The sequence below is a fragment of the Pipra filicauda genome, unplaced genomic scaffold (genome assembly GCF_003945595.2).
Source record: "Pipra filicauda isolate LSUMZ 115617 unplaced genomic scaffold, ASM394559v2 scaffold622_size210553_pilon, whole genome shotgun sequence".
NCBI lineage: Eukaryota > Metazoa > Chordata > Aves > Passeriformes > Pipridae > Pipra > Pipra filicauda.
Window position 1 is genome coordinate 47,140 of NW_024104779.1, and position 18,574 is coordinate 65,713.

The window sequence follows — 18,574 nt, forward strand, 5'->3', positions numbered from 1 at the left end:
TAAAATTAGCCAAGTAGCTCAAATGTAATGGTTAGATCACAAAAGTAAACAGATGTTAAATAACTTAACATAAAATATTACGAAGCAGAAACAGATTATTTTGTTTTATTTCCTTTTACTTTGGCTTAATTCCTTACTGGAACCATGGCTGCTGAAACAATAGTGGCCCCATGTGAGCTGCTGGATTGCAGCTCCTGACTGCAGTGTCTCTTTCCTTGCTTTACCAGAGCACTAATGGGGATTCAAGTCCAAAGGTGGGGGGGGAAGCATTCAGGGAGAAGTGGACAATGGCCTTCTCCAGGCTGAATACTGAGAAATTCACAGTGTCCCAGCTGGACTTATGGTGGAAAGGTATTGGGATTTTACGCACACCCTCTCCATACTACACTCAACCAGCAGGAAGCAGCTGTTCTCTGTCCCCCCATAGCAGAGAATGAGCAATGAAGCCACATATAATACCAGCAGCCCCATGCAGCACAGCTTAAACTCACCCCCTCTGAATTCAACGCATCCATCCTCACTGACTGTTACATCTCACTCACCTCACCATGTTTAATTCTCTCTTTAGGACCACAACCTTCTGTTAACACTCCAGGTGATGCAAACCTTTGGTTTCAAACATTTGTAACACAAAAAGTAGCTTTCTTTTCCTTTTGCATCCAGCTTTGCTGCATTCTAGAGTGATCTTTTCTCAGTAACTATTTTTCTTCTTTCTTCCCATATAGGAGAGTTAGAACATAGAGAGTTAATGTAGAGATTATAGATAATACATATACATCTATCTGTATATACAAATACATATTCGTTTATACATATATGCATACATTTGTATATTTTCTTTCTATCTATTTATCTATCCATCTACCTATCCATCCATCCATCCATCCACTCATATATACATACATACACCGACACATTCTTTTTCTAGGAGGTGTAAAGCAGAAACAAATTGATCAAGCCAGCTGGAAGGGAGACAGCAGGAGGACGGTGATACAACGCCCTGAACCGCCTCGGCTCTCCCCGCTGCTCCGTATTCCCCTTGCCCGCTCCCGGCTTTTTGAGGATGCGACAAGTCGCAGTGCCGGGGCGCAGCATCCTCGAAGGGGCGTGTGTGTGTGTCCCCCCCCGCCACCGCGGCCCCGTCCAATCAGGGCGCTAGAGGAGGGATGCTCGGGGCAGGGATGCAGGGTTGCCAGGCGACAGCAGCGTCCCCGTGTCCCGTCCCCCCCCATCACCCCTGTCCTCCCCCCCGGGACCGGGCTGCGTTCCTGCCCGCGCTGCCGGCGCAGTTAAACAACCGCGGGGAGCCCCGCAGCATGGGGCTCTCCTCCCTCCGAGGGCTCCTGCCACAATCCCGCTCCCGGCCGTGCCAGGAGCGATAGCCAGCTCCACAGTGAGAACTAGGAGCGCAGTCAACTAATAAATGGTAGGGATAAGGCGCAGCCTGCCCCTCCGCGCAGCCTAGTGCCGGGGGAGGCGGTCTGCGAACGCCAGCAGTTCCCACTCCCTGTCTTTGTAACTCTAGGTCGCCTCCTAATTTAAAGCTTTGCGACAATCCCCTTTGCCCAGAAAGGAGAGGAAATCTAGAAAGATGCCAGGCTGCGAAAAGGGACCCCAATTCACAGCGCCGGTCCCAGGCGCTGCCTGGCCAAGCAGAGCCAAAGTTGGTCAGAGGAACGGGAAGCGGGTGCTCCAGAGGAGAGGGGAAAGGAAGGGGATCATCGCTTGGTGATCGCAATCTCTCTGTCCCGTTGCCCCCGCTCTTCTTCTCCTTCCCTCACAGCCTTACCTCTGACCGCTTGATGAGTTTCCATCGGGATCAGATCCAAGGTGAGGGGGAGAAAGGGTGATTGTTCCCAGAGGAAGCAGCTCGCACAAGTTTGGGGGGTGAGACTCCCCGGTGGATGTTTAACGAGCACATCGGGAGGCCCGCGATGTCCGGGAGCAGCTGGAGACCCTCGCCAGGACCTACCCTCATTGCACGGTAAGGAGCTGGGCACCGGTATCCGGCGTCCTGGTCCCTGCATCCCACATCCTGATCTCTGCATCCTGCGTCTCAGATTCGTGCATCCCGGTCCTCACATCCCCGTATTCCACATCCCGGTCCTTTCACATCAGTCCTTCCATCCCACACCCTGCAGCCTTGATCCCTGTATCTCGGGTCCCTGCAACCCACTCCCGCCCCATCCTGCCCTCCGGACTGGATGCAGCCGCTGCCCGGGGGGTTGCGGATTTTGCAGCCGGGAAAAAGTTTAGAGTGGCGGATTGCGAAGACGTTTACTGATGGGATTCAGGGGCCAGGAGAAACGGGGAAGGGGGGAGGGGGACAAGGGTTTTCACACCTGCAGAGGACAGGTAGGGTACAGGGGGATCCCTGTAGTCCCACAGCTGAGGGGGCATGGGGAGGTGAGGGGAGCGTGCAGAAAGGAGCTGTGTCCAGATGTTGCCCAGAGGTTCCTGTTCCTGCAGGCTTTGGGGGTGAAGTGACGAGACCTTAAGCTTGCCATCCTATACTCTTCCTTAAGCTGGGATGGAAAGTGCCAAGGCAGCACCTGGGAGAGCCGTGCTGGGTGCCCAGCTCATCTCCCTGGATCTGCTGTTGGGAGAGAGAGAGAGGTGGGAAACATTAAAGAAATTGGAAGTGCTTTACTCCTCTGGGAATATCTCCCCTGAAGGGACCTGACTCACTCCAGGATCCTAAAATTGGAATGCTTCAAAAAGGAAGGAGAAATTAGCAGAGCCAGTGTAAACTCTCCCTCACACACATGCCCGTATATCTGTCTGTCCATGTGAGTATGCAGCCAGCTGTTTAGGTATATGTGTGTGCTTATGGAGCTGTCTGTGTCTGTGCATGTGCCTTGCCTATGTCCCCGTGTCTCTGGGTGTGTGGGTGTGTATATCCATGCTTATGTGTTTGCTCGGATGCATGTGGATGTATTATATGTACAGATTCATAGGATTGTGTTTCTATTCCTAGATGGTGTTTATCTAACCCTCTGTGGACCTAGAGGTGTGTGGGTACTTACCTTCCATCTCTCTGTGTGCCAGGCACACATCTCTGCCAAAATACACATGTGGGTGTGAGAAAGTATGTTTCTATGCCAGTGTATAGGTAGGATTTGGAGGGTGTGTTGGATTTTCAGGGCTTTATCCTCCCAGGTTATTGTAGTGTTTCGGTATTTCAATGAATCATTTTATGTATCCACCTCTGTATTTCAGCAATCTTGGTAAAACCCAAGCAATTCTTGAAAAACTAGGCATCGCACCAATACTGCACTGAACTGAACTAAGGGTTTGCTGGTAGTTTGTGAGTTCCTTGGCTTTTTCTCAGTTTATGCCACCTGCTGAAGATTATTTTAGTTGTTTTTTTTTAATCATTAATTAGATCAGCTTTAAAAAAAATCTCAATTGGAAAACTGTAAAACAGAACAGCCTGGGACACAGACTGGTACCTATTTCAGCTTGCATAAGTATATGTCTCACGTTGATTAAATATGCATGAAAACAATTTGAAAAGCACACAACCCACCCGATCCAATACATATTTTAGGAAAATTACTTTTTTCATTTTCTTCAAATGCACCTAAATCATGATGACTTCTTCTGCTCTTATTTACGTTGATAAATGTATTACGATAAAATGCAACTCCTCAGTTATATTGGACAAAATTACATATTAAGTTTCTTTTATTCACAATTAAGGTTATATTGGGGAAAATTGCACATTAACTACTTTTATTCACAATTAACGTAATAGAAAAATTGTACTTTTGTGATGTTCATCCTTTGAGTGAAATCAGTAACAATTCATGCAAATCCTTCTTAATGAACTGATTATTTGAAGAGCAATGCAAGTTAATTTGTGCTTCACTGGAATATATCATACTTCAATTTCTGTGGCTTTTTTCTTGGGTTGTTTTGTTTGCTTGGTTTTGGACTTTGGGGTTTTTTTAAGACTGATGCTGTCCACTGCTATTCTCAATATTTCCAGAGCCCTGCATTATATATAAAAAATAAAACTTCAAAATAGAAAATCCACCAATTGCTTTACTGCTCTCCAACTTTAAACCAAGCAAAATGGCATTGGTATCAAGTGCACTAAAACTAGACTTTCATCCTGGAGCCAAGATGCTTTTCTAATCACTCTTGATGTTCGCCTGGGTTACTTGTGCTGATGACCTACTTATAAGCTTCTACAAATGAGGGAATAAAGTTTTTTTAGGCAAATGTTGACACCTTGTCTAGGAGTAAGATTCTAATTTTATCATTGAAAGAGTGGATCTAGAGCAAGATGCAGGGATAAAGTATCATCTTGGATTCACATAATGTTTTTATAGTTAAATAAATGTGACAAAGCAAAGTACTAAATCAGACTAGAAAGACAAAATAAAAGAAATACAATACAAACAATGCTATCATTCAGTTCAGTCTGTGTTACATAAGTGGAGCCAAATTTGGAAATGAAGACAGTGTAGGGAGACATACTGGCATTTAAAGAAAGAACTATTTGGATGTCTTGTGTGAACACAACTCACCCATGGAAGTGTCTGACAGAACATACATTATGCTGTAAGTCACATAGTCCCACTTAGAATCCTATAAGACATGAATGACCTGGTTCTAATGTTGTTTATGCTGAGTCAAACTGCAATTTTACCTTTAAATCTGGTGGACACATGAAGTGTGCATCCACCAAGAGCCTGGTTTAGCAGCGTGATTGGAGAATCCAACCTAAAGCTTTCACAGGGTGTGAGATCCTGTGTATGAGGCTGTTAAACTTGCCAACAGCATCCTGCTGAAGGGAGTTCATTCTCTTATCAGTTTTTGAAAGCCGTTTCTAAAGCCCTATAAAATGTTTATCAGGATTTCTGAACCTTGTTTGGCCCAACTTGTTGTACTATAGTTATTGATTAGGTAGTATGAACTTTTGTCATTGATAAAATCACTCTCAGGATGCCACAGAAAAACACCAAGGCGTTTGACACACTCCAGGATCAGACAGTACTACTGTTTGTGTGGGAATATGTATAATTATGGTAAGCTACATAAGCTCTTATGAAGAAGATCATGTAATATTGACTGTTGGGGGGGGATTCTGCTTATTGATATAAAACTGAGAGCTGGTTTAAAGCTTAATCAAGAATGTATTCCACGTCAGAGAGTTAAAGAGAAGATTGTCCTCTTGCTCTCTACTAGTGTGGAGAATAAGGCTGTGCTTTAATCCCTGAGTGTGCTGCATTTGCAATGGAGGGGTATCCACAGGCACCGAGAAGGGGTAACCAAAGGGATAATCAGCCACCCTGTCCCTGCAGCCAGTGCTGAATGTTTAGAGCTCAACTGTGGTGGACCTGGGAACCAAAGGTGGCAGGAAAGGAGTATAGTGTCCTTTGGCTGGTACCATCTTCTTAAGTCTCTGCTTGTGACTGTTTCTTGCTACTAACTTAGCAAGACAACTTTCACTGTGGTAATCCAACCGTAAACTGGCAGAAAAATCTGGGACCCATTTCATTTTACAGAGATACAGATTGACTGAAAATTCTGAGTTTAATTTACTAGTAGGAATAAGATGACAAAAAAATTAAGAATTCCTCCTAGGCACAGTGATGCCTGGGAACAGCCTCAGTGCAATTGTCAGGTATTTCCACTGAGACAAAACCACAGTTCATCGGTAGAAGTGTTTTAACTATTGCAGATTCATGCAATTGCCTCTTTCTTCAGGTAAGCCCAGAATCCACTGCGAAACCTAAATGGATTGGGTTATCTACTATCTTAAGAGATTTTCAGACATTTTGTTTCAGGGATGTGTAGATTTTCAAAAATACTGCAAGAAATATGCTGTCTTGTTTCCAGCCTTTTCAAAGTAATGCAGAAAATTTTTATGAGGGTTAAATTGCTGTGAACCTATTAAAGTCAAAAAGAAGAGAATTTAGTAGAGTAGAGAATTTAGTAGAAATTACACCCCTCAAAAATAGGCTATAGAAGTATGTTGTTTTTGTCTCATATTCACCCTCTCAAATATGAAATGATGTTGTCGGAATTATTATCACTCTTTTTTTTCATAGCTATGCTGAGATTATGGGAGCATTTATGTAATCAGGAATTGTACTGCTTGTATAGGAACATATGGGCTCCTCACATAAATCAACAGGTTTTCCCAAAAACCTTAGAAACAGAGTAGCAACTTTTCCAAAACATCTAAGACTCAACTTATCCACACGAAAAAGCACGGTCTTAGCCCCAGTTACTAAGGGAGCCTTACTTCAGAGTGCTTTAAGGTCTGGTAATTGGCTTGAACTTGATAGTACTGATGACCCTGACCTAGAAAGTCACTTTCCCGGTGTATACAAAGGGATACAGTATGATCACAAGTATATAAACTATAAGAAACACATATCAAGCAAGGTGTGTGCAGAAGGAATGGTTGATAAACTTTTCATGGGTGAAATGGGAACTTGGAGTAAACTCTTGGTGGATTCTTGGTGGAAATTCTCCATTAGAAGAGTGAATACAGAAGGAAAAAAGTTGTGAAAGTAAAAAAAAAAGGTTGAGGAAAATACTACTGTATGAGACAAAATGAGAAAAATAATAAGAAGAAAAGAGCTTGATAGAAAAGGAAAAAAGGTAAGTGAAGATATTCAAATGAGTATTCAAGCTGGAAGAAAAATAAATTAAATGATAACTCAGTTGTGGGAAGAAGAGATTGTAAGGTAGATGAAGGTGATGAAGTCAATGGAGACATTGTCAGATTCCAAAGGAAAACGAAGCAAGTGCACACAAGGAAGAATTAAGTCAAAAGCTAAGTGGGTGACCAAAAAGTCAGCACATTCATAGGTCAGAACCATAGGAGAATTAGTGGGACGATTATTTTCTCATGAAAAGAAGGATGAATATGTTACCTTGGAGTACCCCTTAAGCAACAGTGTATCTGAAAGAAGGGGTACTGAGAATGGGAGGTAGAGTACACAGGTAAGAAGAAACAGAACTGTTCTTGAGAAAATGAGGAGTACTTGAGAGGAGGACAAAGTGAAGAATAAAACAGGGGAGAAAATGAAATCATGACATCAGAGAAAAGCACAGACAAAGGCTGGAAGCAAAGATTGCCAATAAAAAAAGGAAAGAGGAACAGAGGGGGTGGGTGGTACAGGGAAGACAACCTCCCACTGGTACAGAGGAGGAGGCAGGGCCTGAGCTTGCCAGGGAAAAAGAGCTGAAGGGAACCTGAAAACTGTGAAAAATCTTTATCTAGAAGATGACATGCTGATAGAAAAGAAAATGTCCAAGATATAGTGACTGAAAGCAGCCTCAGCTGAGAAATACAGTAAGCTTATACATTAGCTTCCATTCCCCTGAAAAGCTCCACCAACAAGCCCGCACTCAAACCAGGGACAATTTTTATGTTACCTAAATGTTGCATCTGGAGAAGTTAACACAACTACATAATCTGGGGCTCTGCAAAGCCTCAACCTCTTTGTTTTGTGGTGGTTGGTCCTCAACTGCACATGTTGTCAGGCTGACTGAAGCACTGCCTTGCAGTCTGCGCAGGAGGATGCTGCAGGCAATTCACCGAGTCTGAGATTTGGCAGTAGTGGGATTCCTCTCTGGAATTAGCCCTGTAAAGAGGCTGCCTGAGATAAGTGGGCAACAAGGGGCTGTATGACTGTGCCGAGAGACTGTAAACCTCTTCCAGCAAAACTAATGTGTCAGATGCCAAATCTAATGCTGAGGGACCTCAGTGGTTTGCAACAGTTGTTTAATACTGTGTGATCAAACCAATGACCATTACATCAATCTATGAAGTATAGGGTGGGACATCATTTGAAAAGTGTTTGAAAATCTTAAAAAAATATTGTCCCATACCTAAATTCCTAAAATTTATCCCTAAATGTATTACTAAATTTTTTCATTCCTAAAAATTCCTAAATATTCTTTCATCAGCGATATAGCTCCCTGCTCCACAGACATGTAACAGAAGGGCTGAGATGGTGCAGAAATTTTCCAATAAGCCTAGTCCTCTGCTGTGGGAATTCAGACTAAATACACTCCTCCTCCCTGGTGAGGAACGGAGCCCTGTAAGGACCTAGTGTGTTCTTTGAGAGGCTCCCGGACCATTCCTGACCTTGTTGACCTTGGACAATTTAATGTACAGCTCACTGCATCAGGATGGTTGTCCATTCTTCATAATGTAGCTGTGATTAAGTATCCTTAGATCCCATACTGTCCAAAGTTTGTATGTGCTGTGCTTTCATGATGGGACACTTGCAGCTGTTTTTGAGTGAACATTTCTTCATGTATGTTTTATGGGAGATTTTTGGATGAGATATTTTTTGATCCAGTACTTATTGCCTAGCAATTTTTATATTGTTTTAGAATCAGGATATATTATATTGTTATTATGAATTTCATTCAGAGTGGTCATATCATCCAGTGAAGAAAGTATCAGGAAAGCATGAGGAGACATCGTTCTGTTAGTGTTTGAATATATTACATTTCCAATGCATAGCAGAAATTGGCTGCCCTACTGTTAGTGTCACATAGCCAGAGATTTGATAAAAATCCAGAAGAAAATTTTGGGGATATTTCAGAAATCATAGAATGATTATTTTCCCCCCTTATTTCTGTGTATTTTCAAGACAAGAGAAAACAGATAATAATCAAAAGAATGGAGGCAAAAAGAAAAATAAAGATATTGTGTTGTAAGACATGTAGGGTTCAGCTCTAAGGTGTTAAAAGAGTTTGTTTGGATAAGCTCACATAGATAAGAAATGTCTAAAAATATCTTTATCTGCAAGATAATTTAAAAAATCATATTTTTATGCAAAAATATAATTGGTTTTGCTATAACAAGTGACTTTTCAAAAAGTGTCATCATAATTTTTGGTGAGACTGTGTACGTATTTGAGTGTTAAGTCTCATTAATTAAGAATATGGCTATGGATTTCTTCACTTTTTATCACAGATTTTTAGTGGCATTTTTACTAACCTTCATCAGTCAGAAGGACAGCTTCATGAGGTGTCAACTGACACCTCATGTGGTTCCACTGAAAAATTTCTGGGTGTTTCTGTATGCAACAAATTAAACATCTTGATTTTACTTTATAACAGACGTATTTTACCAGTATTTAACTTTGCCTTGTAAAAAGCAGGGGAAAGAAAACCCCCACATGGGACATCAAAGTAGTAATATTGGATTAAATTGTGTGAAAAGGATACCTTACAATGCTCGCTGGATGTTACAGCACGTTATTTGAATAGACAGTAATAAGGATCTTGTTTTCCTTATTGTGAAATATTTGTCCACGAAATTACATTTTACTAGGAAACTTACAGAGTTTATAGGAATCTTCTTAGTTTTTTTCCAAACACTGTAAGAACACACTGAAGTACACTTGTCACATCTACCATGCAACTGTTTCAGTGTATTCCCTTGTAATCTCTTAATCGTGCTTGCTCACTTTCTTCCTTGCAGCTATCACGGTTTTAGAAGAGCCCTGACAATTACAGACAATGAGATCAACAGACAGTGCATTTTCTTAGACAGGTGTGAGCCCATCCTACATTGACTGATGCGCCAGGTTGAGTTATCAGGCCAGTCTTTGCTCTTGGAAGTTAAGAAAAAGGAGAGCAATTGTGTGGGAATGGTAGACCAACACTGAAGTCTGTTTTAGCCAAATGCTCTTAAACTGTATACCACATGTTTCTTTATCTTACCGTTATTATAAAATATATTTACCTCAAAAAAAAAAAAAAGGAGCATTTTCTTCATAATCAAGAAATAAATTACCTGTCTCAGGGTCATGAAAGCAAAACAAACCTCACTGCTGTTCCAGCAAAAACAACATGCAACCCATGTCTTTTTCATTCATTTCCTTGTCAACGTGACTGTCAATAAGAATACATTTACTTATGGCCAGTCCCACAGTTGATTCATTAAGACGATTTTATGAGTGAAAAGGGAAGATAACCTAATAGAGTAGGTCCAGGAATACAAATAAAATCAGATAACTTTCAGAGAATAACATCTTTGCTTTCTGAAGTGGACTTTAAATCTCCAAGAAGAGAATAGCTCCCCTTCAAGCAACCTTTTCTTCTTCACTCAGAAGTGATCTCCAATTAATTGTGCAGTTTAGCTGAACTTTGCTTTCCTTGGTATCCTAGGAGAAAAGCTCTGAAAGACTGGGAATTTTAACTTGTTTGTAATGTAAACTCAGTATACTGGTGGTGCTTTTTAACACTCCAGAAACTGTTTGTGAGGAAAAAGAAATAAATAAAAAAGCTTTGATCCTCTAAGCAAACAAAGAGGGGAGAATGAGGTTAAAAGAACCTCAAGAACTTGTGAAAGGCAGAGAAGGAAAATGTGGGAAAGGTGTCTTTATTTTAACAGTTTCAGACACTAAAAGACAATTGGTAATATCAGGCACTTCAACAGCACTAGAGACTTCTGATGAATAGGGGAAAATTGACTTATTTTTATTGTTTCATTGACCTTTCTGAGATTTCTAAGGACTATGAATTTCTTGATAATATCAGTCATCTAACCAAGATTTTTCCCAGAAGCAGAGATCCAGGACAAAGCTTAGAGATTAATGCTAATACCTTAAGTATCAAGCTCAGATAAACATATTCCTAGTGGCATTATTCACTATGAAGAAAAGAATGAAAATCTAGTCTGGAAGTAACACCAGGGAGCTGGGATATAAACTTGTATCCCAGGTTTTTGGCCAAAGGGTGAAATGTAAATTGAAGCTTACAGCAACTGTAGTATCAGGGAGTGGTGTGATCCAGCAGTGCCCTGTTGTCTGCTTATCTCTGGGAAATGCTCCTGCTCCCTAAAATGTAGTTATTTTGACCAGTAGGTAAGGTGAAGTCAAGTCTCCATATAATCTTTCAATCTTTCAATTCCACATTCACCAGTTTTAGGGAAGAATGCAGATAAATAGTCCCATTAATACCTAAATACCTTAAATCAATGTCCAGGGAGAGGCTGCAGAGAGTAATTTTAAAGCCTTCTTAGTCCCTGTGATTTCCTGGCAAAGGCACAAGGTTCCAATTAGAACTTATCCTGAAAGAGTGCAGTATCCATCAGGGTGGAAATGATAGAAAGAGGTCCTTTTTATGTAAGATTCCTCATTTTCAAAGACTGTACACAACGTTCTCGTTGCCTGAACTCAGCATTTATAGTTCCACAGATAATGACACCAGTAAGGACTTCATCTGATCCATCTCCCCCTCCAAAGATGGCATAAACTGTCTTTAAATCTTCATTAACTAATACTTGTTGAATGATTTCCTTAAAATCTGCAATGGCAGAAATTTCACAGCCTCCTGCAACAGCATATGTCTGTACTTCACTGTTCTTATGGACAGAAGGTCTCCAAAAGTTTAACTAAATCCCACTTCTTTCAACAGAGCCTATCACTCTTATCCTCTCTGCTATGGAAACTCAAAGCAATTTAGTACTTTCCTTTCCATTCCAGACTTTTATGGTGCAAAGGGATTAGATTTCAGCTGTTTAACGTTCATTTATGTAATGTTCCTCTCAGTCATCTCCTCTTGACTCAGTGAAATAATTGCTTTTCTTTTTGCCATTTGCTTTTTTTAATCTCCTGTTATTCTTGTTGCTTTCCTTTTGACCTTCTCCAGTAGCCCTTTGGACTCATACCCAAAAGATGAGTACAGCCAATGAATGGGTTGACTTCACTTGTCTTGAATACAACACTCCTCAAAGAAATCCTTTGTACTATTCATTTGTTCTATGCTTCAAGCCTCACTCCAGTCAGCATTTTGCCCAAGGAGCCCTCAGGAGCTGCACAGAGCCATAGTGATGTCCTTGTCCCATCACCTTTCAATTTGCTACATTTTTTCTTGGTGGCTTGTGGTCATTTCTAGTTTGCAACCACATACAATTCCAACCAAACAAGTCCTCCTTAACACTTCAGAAGAAAATTTTTTAGGCAGTTTGCACAACCTGTTGCTTTGTCTTTGCCAGAAGGATCTGTATGGGCAATGACTTCTCTTGGTTTAGTCATTGCTATAGAAAGGGGATGCTTGGCTGCTGCATTGTCTAGCATGGATCATGTTCAGCATGACACAGGTTTAGCATGTTTAGCATGAAATTACCATCATGGTCATTAACTTCAGCCAGCAGCCTGACTGTCCACAAGTCAAAGAAAAGCTCCCAGGAGCGTTTCTAGAAGGGAAGACTCCAGACCAATTCCAAGCATAAAATGTATCAAAGAACATTGCAGAGCTGAGTGATGGATACAAATGTGGAATTCATATTCATTTGGGTATTCCAGCTGCGGGTCCATGAAAAGGCAGAAGCTGTTTTTGCTTTCAGGAGCATAACCACAGAGCAATGCACCAGGAGGTCTCAAATGAGATGTTCGATTTTGCTGCTGGCAAACCCACACAGAGTTCATCTGCATTAAGCCTGATGAATGTGACATTAGGCAAGAATCCAGAACTTCATGCCCCTAAGATACACTTTGTGCCTCGCTTGTTTAATTTTTCTTTTATTAAGGCTCAAACTTTTCCCTGGTCAGTCTAGAACATTTCCCAAACTGTCCAGGACATGGATAATGTCAGAGAGGTCCTAATGAAGCTGCCACAGGTACTTGCCCTAAAGGCTCCTTAGAGAAGCCTTTGCATCTGTAAGGTTCATACATAAGAGAGAAGAGAGTATTAGTTACTACTAAAAAAAAAAAAAAAAAAAAAAAAAAAAAAAAGCTTTTACTTGAGCATCTGTAGTAATTCATGGAGCACCTTAACATTGCAACAAAAATGTCCCTTCTAGCCTTCAAGCTAATCAACATGCTGTTTTAATATATCTCAGTAAATTAAAACACATCCAGTCCAACTCATTAGTTCCTGACCATTAACTTCCAAGCCTTCAATTCCCACTGAACAGGTAAGCAGCCGCTTTGAAGATTTAAGTGGCGTGACTCCACCAGAGCACAAGCCATCATTATATATGAGAACAGACCCTTTCCTCTGTCTAACTTGGTCACACTGAGACTGCCAAATAAGCACTCCTTGGATGTACTGGGTGAAAGGGAACACTGGTCTCCATGTGAGAGAATTTTTTACAGTCTGGGATAGAGACACACAGAGGGACACCTTCAGGCAACCCATGGGATGCAGCTTGATGGGTTTTCCCCTCCACTAGTAACAAACCAATCCTGAACACTAATCTGATATGTTGTCTCTTGAACATAGATCATAATAAATAAATCAAGTACTTAGGATGCACTTCCTGATCATGGTCAGCAGGGCCTAGCATTGTAATGCCACTTATTGAATGGTCAAGAGCATGTTCCCAAAACCTTAAAAAAACAGCTTCCATGTAAAGAGTCATCTATATTTAATCAGCAGGACTCATCACAGTTGTATTTTAGAGTGCTGTGAGTTTTTTTGAACACTTTTTTTTAAGCACTGGCTAATAGGTGCTCTAGCATGTCCCATTTTTGTCCATTCCCATTTATGACACAGTTTCCATGCCAATGATTACAGTTAAATACTAATACAATTGTTTCAAAAACAAAAGCACGTTTGGAATGATCCACATTTATCTGTAGAGAGTAAGAGCTGCAAAGACGAATGGATTGAGAGGAATTAAGCACTAGGCTAATGGTGCATTAGGCAACCTAAGACCAATTAGGTTTGCTAATCCATTCAATATTCTTTCTATCTGTTTCCATTATTATCCCTGCCAAAATTATTTTTCACGTATTAATTCACCTGTGTTTATTTGTTAATAAAAAAAATTCACTTGAAATGCAGGTCTTGCATCCTATAGTCCTTTCTCAAGCAAAACTTCCATGACAGCAGTAGCAGAAGGACTTCAAGATGTAACTGGAACTCTCTGTACTGCTCTTTTCCTAAAATAAAACTTAAATTCCTTCAATAAGATTAAAGTGAATGCATTCTCCATCTGTATTGATTCCAGATACTCTTCATGATTAATTAAGACATATTATTCTGCAAAATTATACATAATTCTATACAATGTTCTATAAAAGTGGTCCTGACTGTACCTGACCAAAAAGAATTGTTCTAAAATTAATTGCTGATTGGGGACTGCTATTCTGTATTGGTTTGTACATTATTCTGATGTGTAATTGACTATCTGTTTGCCAGATAAGTAGAGGACAGAGAGTTATTGGTAACTAACTTGATTATCATGTCTTCTGAGTTCCAAAAAGCAATTCTTATTCAGATTAGTTACACTTTAATATTGTCAGATTCTGGCTCCCAAAATAACTCCTGGAGGGAAATAGACTCACCATAAAATTATTCACACAGGTATTGCCACAAATATGAGAAATGAGGAACAGGCCAGGTATCAGTGCAACAGGAATGGATCTAAGGCTAGAGAAGCTCAGAAGCAGAGAATGACTTGACATCATGGTACCATATTGCTGTGGAAAAGGGAAAATTCCTACTGGGATTAATAAATAGGAATATTGTCTTCAAGATTTGGCATGTAAACATTAATCTCTACTCAACAATAGTAGGGACAGTTTTGGAGTATGGTTCCTAGTTTTGAGAATTATGTTTTTAGAAGGAAGATAAATCTTTCAGAGTGCAGAGAATATCCACATGAAGAGTTGTGTGAAAAAAAGATTTATCACAGGTAAGTAAAAGACTTAAGTTGTCTCACAGAAGACTAGACCTTATGAAAAGCTTTTAATTTTAAAGAGTGGGAAAAACAGAATTAAACTGCTGGGAAATCTAGAACATTCCTGTCACCAAAGTATTTAAAAACAAGCTAAACAAGTAGATAAGTCATAAGTAAAATTGATCTTGACTTGGGTAATAGCAAAGGAAGATCAAGATATTTCAGGGTCCCTCCTAACCCTCTTTTTCTCTAAGTGACATAATTGAGGGTTCCTATCCCAGGGCCTCAGTGTTTCAAACTTCTCCTTCTGCTGCAGTCTAGACACTTGCCAGCTAAGCAGAGCCTCCACTGCTGAGTTGGTGAGGTGCAGCAGTCAGAGCAGACAGCATCATGCTTCTCTTGGGGAAGAGGGGGAAAAAATGGACACATTTCGGAGCAAACAAGGTTGTCCTGCAAGAGAGAGGCAAATTCTGCCGTGCAAGGGCAAATCATGTATGTATAGAGAGCAAGAATGCATCACAAGTCTCTGCTTAGTTCACATGCAGACTCTATGAGTGTCTTCAGCACAGCCAGCCACGTAGTCTGTCAGGTAAAGACCATGAGCAGTCCCACCCTTTACTGTAGGGACTGTGCAGAAGTGTACCTACAAAACCCAATATGAAAAGAGTTCTAACATTAGGACAGTAGACAAACAAGAAAGGAAGAACAGCATGACTTGTGCTATCAACTTTAAAGTCTATTCTGCATGTTCATAGGCTTTGATACTCGTGTGTGTAGGCAGTGCACTATATAAGGTTATAAAGTTATGTATGTTTTTGGAATATTTGCATAAGGAAATGAATGCAGTAAATCTGTTGACGTCGTCAATGCAGAACTACTGTAACTCTAAAGCTTTCTGCACTGCAGTGATGATTATGAAACTAGTAGGTAGTTTATGTTATTAACTCAAGGAATCATCTTTAATAAATACTCATAAAACACACTGGCAAAAGCATAAACTGCAGCAACATGAGTAAGAAATCTGTAATATTCTCCCTACCATAGATAAATTGTTAATACCGCTGTTCAGTAATTATTTAATCAAAAACATACTTAAGGAAAATTTGAAATAAATGAGAGATTTCAGTTTTTAGACTAAGAGTCCTATCTTCATGTTAATTACTGAAGCAGGGTTATAGTATATTTTAATAAAAATGGGAGAGAGTATTGAAATTCAAATAACTCCTCGGAGGTTTTATGGCTCTTATAAAATGCAAAGAAATTCAGAAAGAAAGTTTTTTCAAAATTAATAATTATTTTTTAAAGAGAGATAAAGAATTAGATGTTGTCTTCCAAAAAGACATTATGTTTTGTCATGAGGTAGTGAAAAAATGCATTATTCATATCACAGATAGAAAAGAAATTTAGCCTAAATTGCACTCTTTCTACCCTGAAATTTTTCTTCTATTCAAAAGATACCATATCTTTCATCATTCAAGGCCTCTCTGCATTGACCCTGGAGAATACTGAAATATTCCTTTTATCCATCCTAAATCAGGTGAACAATAAAAAGATATTGATTTTTCATACAGAATAAATAGTTCACAAATGTATAAAAATTTAATTCAGGATTCAGTGGGTCAAAGACTAGACTGTGATAAATTAGCAACAAAGTCAACAGAGCTGGTCTACGTTACAGCAACTGGAGATGCTGCTCAACTTGTCAGGTATGCTGCGCTTCCATCATTTAGCAGCTTCAAGAGATCAATAAGATCTGCAGTTTTGGGTTTTCAAAGTCAGCCAGCTTCTTTCCCTTGCTCCTACTCAAGCAGTAGAGAGGACTTTGCAGCAAAGCCCTTGCATTGCAATAAAGCTTTACCTCCAGGAATGCTCGTTTGCCCATGTAACTGAGACTGGATGCTGCCCTCTGACTCTGAGCTTGGCCATCACTAGTGGGAAGCTGCTGAGGACTTGACAGCATGAGAACATGAGTCATGAACATGTCTCAGTCCCCCAACTAGTGTAAATCAGTGTAACTGCAATGTTACAAGCTCCAAGGACAGCGCTACCTTGTAAATACAGGAAATATGGGGGTTGTGCAACATAAATAAAGCTGGAAGAGACAATTCAATCTATCTCCTGCCCCAAAGCAGAGTCAGTATTATTGTGTCACTTTTAAAAGATTACTTTTTTCTTAAAAACTTCTGGTCATAGACACTCCACAACTCTCCCAGACAGCATGTCCCTGTGCCTCAGTACCTCTATGATAAGAACATTTTCCAGTAGTGTCTAGCCTAAACATTTATTTTTACAGTTTAAGTTCATTTTTGCTTTAGCTAATGACTGAAGCCAAAATTTTCCTTTCATCCCCGTTAATTTCCCACCCCCTCAGCTTGATTCAGCTTTCCTTACAATCTGGTCTAGCCATCTCTGTCATGAACCTGAGACTGTTGATTGGATTTGGAAAACTGTGAGCTTCAGGCCAGTCTGTCTATGTCTTCTCTAGTTGTCTGAAACTGGCCCCCTTCTCAGTCTGAGACAGTTTCCACTCTGCTGAATTGGTCGTCAAACTGTGGAACATTCATTGCCACTGGAAAGACCCAAAGTAATGCTCATGAAAAAGAGAGAGTCCTAAGATTGGTTTTTTTTTTTCTTTTTTTTATTTTGTCACCCCTTATAGGAACATTCTGTTAGGGTCTTTAACATAAGACACGTTTTAGACTGTTTGTGTGATTAGTGGGGTGCATTCCAAAGGACAGGACAATCTCATCAGTGGAATTATGTTTTCATTCTAAATTGTAGCACCACTAATCTCATGCTCTTTAGTGAGATGACAAATTTCAGCCTGTGCATTGTGTTTTTTAAATGGCATTGAGTTATTTTGCATGATGGTTCCAACGAATGCTTAACATGATTCATTATTGTCTCTTATGCTCATTAAAGAAAATATTTAGACTCTATTAGAGTAAAGGACTCGGTGTTTGGTGAAGAAAATAACATTGTTTTGAAAATAAAATAGAGTGTAAGTAAAAGAACTATTGCTGGTGAAAAGGCTTTGATGGAAAAGGTATTGAGAATGTCAGAAATGTCCTTTTCTCTGATAATTTCTTCTCTATTAGTGGCCTATTCTGCTACGATCAATAAAATCTCCTTGAAGGGCCACAGTGCTTCCTAAGTGGATTATTGCAACAAAAAAAAAAAAAATTGGTTCAAAATCTTTCCTGAGTAAACAGTTACTGGTATCACTTCACCCTCCCTGTTCATTGTTCTTCACTAGGGCTTGGTCTTCTCTTGCAAAGCAATTAGAGGTAGCAGCCTTGGCTAAACCTCAGTCTGGGGAGTATTTCCTTGCTGAGGAGCTTCGCTATAGTATTTTCCTGTCTCCTGCTCAACCTCCACTTCCTGTCTCCTGCTCAACCTCCACTTGGTGCCAGTGGAGGTCAATTCATATTCCTTCTACTAAGGGTTGGCATTGCCTGGTGGTCAGAGATATGCAGGCTATTCCGTGGCTGTTGTCCTCATTAATGACTGTCAGCCCTGCTCTAGGGCCTCTGTTTATTTAATCCTCCCACTCACTGCAGAACCCAGGAAGACACTTAATGACATCCTTCAGATGCTTCTAAGCCACGTTCCTCCTTGAAATTTTCTAAGGGTCTTCAGACTGTGGCCAGACTGCCTAGCAAGCTCCTTTTAACCTCCTATGTCTTGGGAAGCTGGTCCTCTTTAATGTCTAACACCCATGATGACTTTTTCAGAGGGACAGCAGAAAAGAATACCTGAAATTACAAAGCAGGGTACTTTTCCTCAGCTCAGGTACATTCCTCTGGAGTAAGACTACAGTGCCTTGGAGGAGCTTTGGGCCTGTAGAGAGTACCATATACCCTGAATCTGTGCCTGGCATGTAGGCAGTGGTCTCCTCACTCTTGCCCAGAAGCCTCCTGCTGTCTGCAGGGCTGAGAACCTTGTGCCCCGAGCCCT

At 40.4% G+C, this 18,574-nt stretch overlaps 1 protein-coding gene across 3 annotated transcripts in view; it reads left to right on the forward strand.

The window, feature by feature from the left end:
• Positions 1 to 1,305: 1,305 nt before the first annotated feature.
• The window catches only part of LOC114002719 (metabotropic glutamate receptor 3), a 103,391-nt gene continuing 86,122 nt past the window's right edge, over positions 1,306 to 18,574 (forward strand). For all 3 annotated transcript variants that reach the window (XM_027748916.2, XM_027748920.2, XM_027748919.2), the window contains exon 1: positions 1,306 to 1,984. The gene's annotated coding sequence lies outside the window, so the exon portion shown is untranslated. The remainder of the gene's footprint in view (positions 1,985 to 18,574) is intronic.